The 10000-nt window shown below is 47.9% G+C and overlaps 1 protein-coding gene across 1 annotated transcript in view; it reads left to right on the top strand.

Annotated features, from left to right (window-relative positions):
- LOC145394667 (cell adhesion molecule Dscam1-like) overlaps nucleotides 1-10000 on the top strand; it is a 162718-nt gene that overhangs the window by 65908 nt on the left and 86810 nt on the right. The window lies entirely within an intron of this gene.

Here is a 10000-nt window from a genome sequence, read left to right as displayed (position 1 = left end):
GGGTAGGCAGGGGTGAGGCAGGTAGGGTGGGGTAGGCAGGGGTGAGCAGGTAGGGTGGGGTAGGCAGGGGTGAGCAGGTAGGGTGGGGTAGGCAGGGGTGAGGCAGGTAGGGTGGGGTAGGCAGGGGTGAGGCAGGCAAACCCAGGGGATGACCAGCAGCGTGTCAACAGAGGAGAGGGTCCCAGGGGGCCACCTTGCCCTTGTCACCCCTCACCCCCCTCTCTCCCTCTCATTCCCTTCCCCTCCCCTCACCCCCTCCCTCTCTCTCCCCTTCTCCTTTCCCTCCCCACCCCCTCTTTCCCTCCATCATCCCTTTCATCCTGTTCCTTTCAGTTCATTCCTCTCCCCGTCCTCCCTCTGCCTCCCACTCCCCCTCCTCCCTCTGCCACCCACTCCCCCTCCTCCCTCTGCCACCCACTCCCCCTCCTCCCTCTGCCACCCACTCCCCCTCCTCCCTCTGCCACCCACTCCCCCTCCTCCCTCTGCCTCCCACTCCCCCTCCTCCCTCTGCCACCCACTCCCCCTCCTCCCTCTGCCACCCACTCCCCCTCCTCCCTCTGCCACCCACTCCCCCTCCTCCCACTGCCACCCACTCCGGTTCCTCCCACTTCCTCCCACTCCCCCTCCTCCCTCTGCCTCCCACTCCCCCTCCTCCCTCTGCCACCCACTCCCCCTCCTCCCTCTGCCTCCCACTCCCCCTCCTCCCTCTGCCTCCCACTCCCCCTCCTCCCTCTGCCACCCACTCCCCCTCCTCCCTCTGCCACCCACTCCCCCTCCTCCCTCTGCCACCCACTCCCCCTCCTCCCTCTCCCCTCCCCATCACTCCCCTCTTCCTCAGTCCACCTTTTCTCTTCTCCCCTTCCTTCCTCCCCTCCATCCCCCTCATTTCTTTCCCCTCCCTCCGCTTCCTCCTCTCTTTCCCTCCCATCTTATCTTTACCTCCCCTTTATCTTTCCTCCCCTCCCCTCTCCTCCCCTCCTTTCCCTTCCTTAGTAGCCTCCCTCTCTCCTCTCTCTCTCTCTCTCTCTCTCGTTGCCTCCTTAGTATGGGTCGTAGCACCTTTTGAGTTACTACTTTTCTTTGTGTGTGTGTGTGTGTGTGTGTATGTGCTGTATGTATGTATGTGCTGTGTGTATGTATGTGCTGTGTGTATGTATGTGCTGTGTGTCTGCTGTATGTATGTTATGTATGTGCTTTATGTATGTGTGTGTCTGTGTACGCATTTCAGTGTTCACATGTACGTCAATGCCATAATATTTCTTTCACACTTTCCTATAAAATTTCCCTTGGTAATTTTCCCACGGTGCGTCGCGGCCTCCACTCACCTCGCAGCATCACCTTCAAGGACGGGGTGGGTGAGGGTGGAGGGTGGGTGGGTGAAGATGGAGGATGGAGGGGTGGGTGGGTGAGAGTGGATAGGTGGATGAGTGAGGGTGGAGAGTGGATGGGTGAGGGTGAGGGTGGTGGGTGAGGGTGGAGGGTGGGTGAGTGAAGATGGAGGATGGAGGGGTGGGTGGGTGAGAGTGGATTGGTGGGTGAGGGTGGAGAGTGGGTGGGTGGGTGAGGGTGGAGGGTGGAGGGTTGGTGGGTGAGGGTGGAGGGTGGGTGGGGGTGAGGGTGGAGGGTGGGTGGGTGAGGGTGGAGAGTGGGTGGGTGGGTGAGGGTGGAGGGGTGGGTGGGGGTGAGGGTGGAGGGTGGGTGGGTGAGGGTGGAAGGTGGGTGGGTGAGGGTGGAGAGTGGGTGGGTGGGTGAGGGTGGGGGCTTTGTTATCCTTGTCATGCTCTCTTAGGCTAGCGTTGTCAGCCCATCAAAACCTTAACACCTTGCAACAGGTAACTTAATTTGTGTTCGACGTATGTGTGTGTGTGTGTGTGTGTGTGTGTGTGTGTGTGTCCGATTTTAACCTCTCCTTCCTCCATCTTATTCTTCCTCTTCCTCTTCTCCTCCCTCCTCTCTTGCCTACCCCTTCCTCTTCATCTTCTCCTCATACTTTCTCACATTGTCCCTCCCTCCCTCTCCCTCTCAGCTTTTTCTCTCCCCTCCCCCTCCCTTCTCTCTCTTCCTTCTACCTTCTTCCTTCCGCCTTTGCGTTCCTGTTTTCCCTCCTCCCCTCCTCCTCATTCATCTCCTCTTCCTTCCTCTTCTCCTCTTTCCCATCCTCTCCTCCCCTCCTCCATATTACTCCCTCTTCTTTCCTCTCCCTCCCTCTCTACATTAGTCCCTCCCTCCCCCACTCTCTCCTTCCTCTCCTCTTCCTTCCTCTTCTCCTCTTTCCCATCCTCTCCTCCCCTCCTCCTCATTCCTCTCCTCTTCCTTCCTCTTCTCCTCTTTCCCATCCTCTCTTCCCTCCCCCACTATATTACTCCATCTCCCTCCCTCCCTCCCCTCCACTCCCCTCTCTTCTCTCCTCCCTCTTCCCTCCCCCACTATATTACTCCTCATCTCCCTCCCTCCCTCCCCTCCACTCCCCTCTCTTCTCTCCTCCCTCTTCCCTCCCCCACTATATTACTCCTCCTCTCCCTCCCCCCCTCCCTCCCTCCCCCCCATCATTACCTCCACCCTGCGTAACGCTCCATAAAACGCTAATATATTTCTCTTCAAAATCCAGTATTTACCCGCCAATATTTTAAACTATTTACAAACTCGCGAAATTTTTGAAATTCTTAAAGGTGACAATTTTCTGTGTAAGTATGTATGTATGTGTGCGTATGTATGTGCGCGTATGTATGTGCGTCTATGTATGTATGATCCTGTGTACTCGTGTAGGTGTACGGTTGAGCGGATTATTTGTGTGTGTGTGTGTGTGTGTGTGTGTGTGTGTGTGTGTGTGTGTGTGTGTGTTTCCCGCTCGTGGTGTACATGTGTGTTTGTGAATACTTTATCGTGTACGTTTGACCGAGTATGTGCACATGAATTGGGTGTACATGTGAACCAGGCAGCAGCAGAATTGTTCCATTTTCAAGAACATTGTGTGTGTGTGTGTGTGTGTGTGTGTGAGAGAGAGAGAGAGAGAGAGAGAGAGAGAGAGAGAGACTACAAACATTCGCGTACATCTTCACACACACACACACACACACACACACACACACGTAAACATCCTATTCCTCTTTTTATTTGCTGTCCAGGTGTGTGCAAGTGGGGGGAGGGGAGGGGGCGTGTTCACATATTCACCACCCCTAGTCCACCCGTCTCTCTCTCTCTCTCTCTCTCTCTCAAATTTTTCGCCCCCCCCCCCCAAAAAAAAATGAAGTCTTGGTTTCCTGAATCATCTTAAATATCAGCACCAACTTGCCTAGCCCCGGACTCCTACGCTCCTCATGGGACAACGTAGGATTGGGTGATGGGTGGATTATTATTATTATTATTATTATTATTGTTGTTGTGTGTGTGTGTGTGTGTGTGTGTGTGTGTGTGTGTGTGTAAGTCGCCGGAGTTTTAACATCACTTTAACATTTATATTTTTATTTTCAATCCACCTATCTATCTACTCGCATCTATCTATCTATCTATATCTATCTATCTATCTATACTCGCATCTATCTATCTATTATTTTAAAGGTTAGTTCCTCTTTGCCCTATATATATGCGTCATTGTATCTATCTATCTATCTTTCTATCTGTCTGTCTATCTGTATCTATCTGTCTATCTATTGCCAGTCGTGTATAGGATGCCTCCATCAGTGTTCATATTCCCCCCCCCCTTTTTTTTCCATCTTTTCCAGGCGCCTAAAACATCACATTCAGTTTTTTATTCTTCCTGTGCTTGACATTCATCATCATCATCATCATCATCATCATCATCATCCAATCCTACGTTGCCCCTTGAGAAGCGTAGAAGCCCGCGGGTAGGCAGTTGGTCCTGACATTTAAGATGAGAGTGACCAGCCTTACTTATCCCTGAGTGGCATTACGTGAGCAATAAACCCCAACCACCCCTTGGATATAAACCTTCACCGGCTCAATCCGACTGGAGCGCCGTAATTACGCACTAAACCACCAGGCGCCAAAATTTGGTTATATGGTTACCACCCAGCGTAGTAAATGGTTTCCTGGTGTACAGGAAACCATTTGACTTGTCACTCAGTGTAGAGTCACCCATAGGCAGGAGGAAGAGGAATGAAGGAAAGAAAGACAGAAGAGGGAGTGTAAAGTCACCCGTAGGCAGAAGGAAGAGGATAAAATGAAGGAAAGACAGAAGAGGATGGATTATTATTATTATTATTATTATTATTATTGTTGTTGTTGTTGTTGTTGTTGTTGTTGTTATTATTATTATCGAACGCTTATTGACATCAGTGCGTACATTGATCTACCCCTAATTCCAGAGCTGATCCAGGGTCAATCTGTCTATCTATCTATCTATCTGTCTTTGTCTGTCTGTGTATAACTGCCCATCTCTATGTATGTATGTATGTATGTATGTCTACTTACATCTTTCCGTGTATGTATTTCTGTATCTATCACCACCTATCTCTCAGTCAATGTGTCTGTGTGTATGTATTATGTATTGCTATATATCCGCCGCACTCTGGGGTGGTACCACTACTCTGTGGCCAGGTTGTGTTAGGAAGAATACTGCCACCGTATTCCCTGCGTGTCGTAAAAGGCGACTAAAAGGGGCGGGGTGAGGGGACTAGGGACCCCCTCCTCTGTTTTTAAGTTCCTAGAAAGAGACAGGCCAGAGAAAGGGATGGGGGATTGAGTTATCCCCGTACGCTGAAGATTGGGTCTATGAATGTGCGTGGATGTGGTACGATTGAGGCTAAAAGGGAGGGGACTGGGAGAATGTTTGTGAGAAGAAAGTTGGATGTGTTAGCTTTGAGTGAAACGAAAATGACAGGGAAAGGTGAGTCTATGTTTGGAAGTGTGAATGGAAGATTGTCAGGTGTTGATAGAGGAAGGACAAGAGAAGGTGTGGCCTTGTTAGTGAGTCCGGAAGTACAGCAGTGTGTGATTGAATGGAAGGAGATATCATCGAGACTGATGTGGGTGAAAGCGAAATTTGAACGTGAGTTGTGAGTGTTTGTGAGTGCATATGGGCCTGGTAGTGAAAGGATGAAGAAGAGGGGGAGTCCTTCTGGAATGATATTGATAAGTGTCTGCAGAGTTTTGGAGCGAATGTGAATGTGGTAATGATGGGAGATCTGAATGCTAGAGTGGGAAATGTAGCAGTTGAAGGTGTAGTTGGTGTGCATGGTGTGCCTGGAAGAAATGAAAATGGGGAACGAATGATAGGGATGTGCTTTGAGCGAGAGATGGTGATTGGAAATACGCTGTTTGAGAAGAAAGATATTTATAAGTATACATGGGTGAGACAGGAGGGTGGAAGGGTTGTTGATAGAGCATTGATGGACTATGTGGTTGTGTCCAGGAATGTAATGGGAAGATTGTTGGATGTGAGAGTTCTAAGAGGGGAGGGTGGAGGTATGTCTGACCACTACCTGGTGGAGGGAAAGTTAAGAGTAGGTAAGAGATGGGTAAGAGCTAGGAGGGTTAGGTGTGGCAGGGAGGTTTTGAAAGTGAGTGAGTTGGATAAAAGAGAGAAAATGATAGAGTATCAGGAGAAATTGAAAGATGAGTGGAACGCAGTGAAAGATCAGGAAAATGGCAGTGTGGAGGAGGAATCGCAGTTATTTAAGAGTGCTGTGGTGGGGCATGCGGAAGAGGTGTGTGGTGTGAGACGTGTGGGTGGTGGTGTAGGAAAAGGAAGTGAATGGTGGTGCGAGGAAGTAAGTATGGCTGTGGCTGAGAAGAGACGTGCATATGAAGTGTGGCTGCAGAGGAAGGATGAGGTGTCATATGAGAGGTATAAGGAAAAGAAGAATAGGGCGAGAAGGGCTGTGCGTGATGCTAAAGTGGCAGCAGATGAGAGGTGGGGTAGGCGGTTGACTGAGAATTATCAACAGAATAAGAAAATGTTTTGGAAGGAGGTGAAAAGGGTGCGAAAGGGAGAGTCTGGGAAGGAAGAGCGAGTAAAAGCAGAGGATGGAAGGATGTTAATTGAGATGGATGCAGTAAGGAAGAGATGGGCAAAGTATTTTGAAAGATTGTTAAATGTAGAGGAGGAAAGGGAGGCTGAGCTTGTGGTAGATGGTCGGGTGCAAGGAATAAATGTGTTGGGAGAGTTGAATGATTCTTTGATCACGAAGGAGGAAGTGCAGGAGGCAGTAAAGGAGATGAAAAAAGGAAAAGCTGCAGGTGTGGATGGGTGTGCTGTGGAATGCCAGAAGGGTGGTGGAGCGACTATTGTTGACTGGTTAGTAAGATTGTTGAATGAGTGCTTTGTGAAAGGTATGGTGCCAAATGACTGGGCATGTGCTTGTGTGGTCCCGTTGTATAAAGGTAAAGGTGATAAGTATGAATGTACTAGCTTTAGGGGTATAAGTCTGTTGAGTGTTGTAGGTAAAGTATATGGTAGAGTGTTAATTATGAGAGTTAGAGAGGGTACAGAGGGAGTGATTGGTGATGAGCAGTGTGGCTTTAGGAGAGGGAGGGGATGCGTGGATCAGGTGTTTGCTGTGAGACAGGTGTGTGAACAGTATTTAGCGAAAGGTAAGGATATGTTTTGGGCGTTCATGGATTTAGAGAAAGCGTATACTAGAATTGATAGGGAGGCTTTGTGGACTGTTTTAAGATTGTATGGACTTGATGGTAGGTTACTAAAAGGAGTAAAAAGAATTTTTATGTAATTAGTAGAGCGTGTGTAAGAGTGGGAAATACTGTGAGTGATTGGTTTCCTGTGAGAGTGGGGATGCGGCAGGGATGTGTGATGTCGCCTTGGTTGTTTAATATTTATATGGATGGTGTTGTAAGGGAGGTGAATGCAAGAATGTTAGGTGGAGGTCTGAGTCTGGTGAATGTTGATGGTAGAGAGTGGAATCTGAAGCAGCTGCTGTTTGCAGATGATACTGCACTGGTGGCTGATTCAGAGGAGAGATTGAGACAGTTGGTAGAGGAGTTTGGAAGGGTGTGTGAAAGGAGGAAATTGAAAGTAAATGAGAATAAGAGTAAAGTGATGAAGTGTACGAGGTTGGTAGATGGTAGGAGGATGAATATACTTTTGAATGGTGAGTTGCTTGAGGAGGTAGAGTGTTTTAAGTATTTAGGGTCACATGTTGCTGTGGATGGAAGAATAGATGCAGAAGTTAAGTTTAGAATGAATGAAGTAGGTAAGATGCTGAGAGGAATGAAAAAAGTGTTTAGATGTCGTTTACTTAGAATGGATGTAAAGAGAAGGCTGTATGAGGGTGTTGTGGTACCGACTGCTTTATATGGGGCTGAAACATGGAATATGGGTGTAGCAGAGAGGAAAAGTTTGAATGTAATGGAGATGAGGTGTCTTAGGAGTATGTGTGGAGTGACGCATATGGATCGAGTGAGAAATGATGAAATGCGAAGGAGAACTGGAGTTGTTCGGGAGATGGCCTGTAGAGCTGAGCAGAGGGTGTTGCGATGGTTTGGGCATATGGAGAGAATGGATAATGAGTGATTGGTGAAAAAGATAACTAGATCTGATGTGAGAGGTGTAAGGCTGAGAGGAAGACCACGAATAGGATGGATGGACAGTGTGAAGAGAGCGTTGGATGCGAGAGGGATGTCTGTTGAGCAAGGAAGAGTGGCTGTGCGTGACAGAAGTAAATGGAGAAAAATTGTGAATGAATAAATGATGATGCAGCCGTGAGGGGATATTCTCCCGCATTTGTCTGATCAGCTGATCAGGTCAGGTGCAGGTAAGGGGATGGGTCTGTTATGATGTGGCAGGGGTAAACCAGCTCTGCTGTCAGGCCCTGCTGCAGATGTCACTGATTGCACTGCGCAGTTGACCCTCGTGCGGTGTGGTGCGGTGAGGATCTGTCCCTTCTCCCCTTTGGGGCTAAGATGCGAATGAATATGTTTGAGAGGATGAGTAAATTGGGAGTGTGTCGTCCTGTCTCGGCTACCTCCCTTTCCTTGGGGGAAGCAGCCTAGGTATATAGATAGATAGATGGATCTGTCCGTCTATCCCCGTACGCCTTGATGACAGAATGGGTCACCAGAAATTCCCTCTCTCTCTCTCTCTCTCTCTCCTTTCCCCCTCGCTTTTTACAGCATTTTCTCGCCAGTATATCCAAAACTCGCTCACATTTTCTCATATTTTCCTCACATTTTCTCACACTTGCTCCCCAAATACACTTCCTCACCATTCTCTCTCTCTCTCTCTCTCTCTCTCTCTTTCTTTCTCTCTCCCTCTCTCTCTCTCTCCTTTCTTCCTTCGTTTTCCTTCCGTTTCCTTCCCCCTTCTGCATTTTCCTTCTTCCCAGTCTTTCCAAGCCCTTTCCTTCTCTCCTCTTCTCTCCTCTCCTCTCCCCTCCCCTCCCCTCCCCTCCCCTCCTCTTCATTCCTTTTCTCTCCTCTCCTCCCTTCTTCACCCTCCTCCTTCTCCCCCCTTCTTCCCTCCTTTCCTCTCCCCTCCTATTTTCTTCTCCCTCCTCCTCCTCCCTCCTTTCCCCTCCTCTCCTTTTCTCTCCCCCACCGCACCTCCCAGCATCGGCAAGCTCTTGCATTGTTTACCATTCCTCCCAGACGAATTCGCACCGGGGCAAATTCGGCAATATTGCTATTTACCAACTCTGGAGGCTAGCATTATTCGGCCCGCTAGTGACTATCGCTCTGCGCAGTGCTAGTGGAGAAATAGTCACTGTTTGAACGACTATTATTGCTAGGATTAAGTAGGAGAGAGTGTTGTGCCGAATCCGCTCTTGGTACGAACGCGCCAGCTGAGGATTGTAAACATTGCCACGTGCACACATATAAGCCTTGCCATAAAGCCTAGTCATTCAGAATGCCTGCGGTAGCCTCAATCCCTTCCCCTCAAGGATGTGTGTGTGTGTGTGTGTGTGTGTGTGGTACGTGCACAGTTGCCCCTCGCACTCACACACATGCATTCCTTACGCAGACACACACACACACACACACACACACACACACACACACACACACACACACATGTAACTTGAATAGCCAGTCCCTTCTCTTTGTTGCTGTTTTTGTTTTTTGTTTTGCCAGTGTTTTGTTTGTTTTTAATGACAGGATTTTCGTTGTTTTCTGAGCAGTGGTGTTTGAGTTGTAGAATTATCATCATTATTTTCATTATTATTATTATTATTATTATTATTTTTATTATTATTATTATTATTATTATTATTATTATTATTATATTTTTGTCATTTCATTATCATTGTTTTGGTTCTCGTCATCATCATCATCATCATTACTATTAGTGTCATCATCATTGTTATCATCATCATCACAACCATCCTCATCACCATCATCATCATCATCATCACCACCTTCATCACCATCATCATCATCACCACCGTCCTCCTCCTCCTCCTCCTCCTCCTCATCATCATCATCATCATCATCACCACCACCACCACCACCACCACCACCACCACCACCACCGCCACCACCACCACTACCACCACATTATCCTCCTCCTCCTCATCATCATCATCATCTTTGGTGTCAACATTATCACCATCATCATCCTTGTCATCACTATCGTTGTCATAATCATCATCATCATCATCATCATCTCAGTCTTGGTACTTTTATTTATTTATTTTTTTATCTTATTCACTAGTTCACATCGGATTCTCAGGGATTAGGTGTGCCAAGCCGACTCCATTTTTTTTTATTAAATTGTTAAGCCAGATTGAAATATAAGATGTGGGGGAAGAGCAGTGAAGAGGATAATTCTCTCTCTCTCTCTCTCTCTCTCTCTCCAAGTGAGATAATTAAAGTCAGACATGTGATTGAAAGCCTTGACAGACGGACAGACAGACAGACAAATGACATTACTGGAGAGAGAGAGAGAGAGAGAGAGAGAGAGAGAGAGAGATTTAGCCCAATACAAGTACACACATCAGTTATTTAGGCATCTATCTGTTTATCTATCAAGTATATCTATTGTGGTATCTATCTGTGTTTATCTATCTACCTTTCCATCTGTCTCACT

Source organism: Coenobita brevimanus, chromosome 28, assembly GCF_032717465.1.
Source record: "Coenobita brevimanus isolate Jiangsu-jjx chromosome 28, ASM3271746v2, whole genome shotgun sequence".
In the NCBI taxonomy this organism is placed as follows: Eukaryota; Metazoa; Arthropoda; class Malacostraca; order Decapoda; family Coenobitidae; genus Coenobita; species Coenobita brevimanus.
The sequence above is the reverse complement of the archived record's forward strand: the minus strand, read 5'-3'. Positions and strand labels throughout refer to the sequence as shown.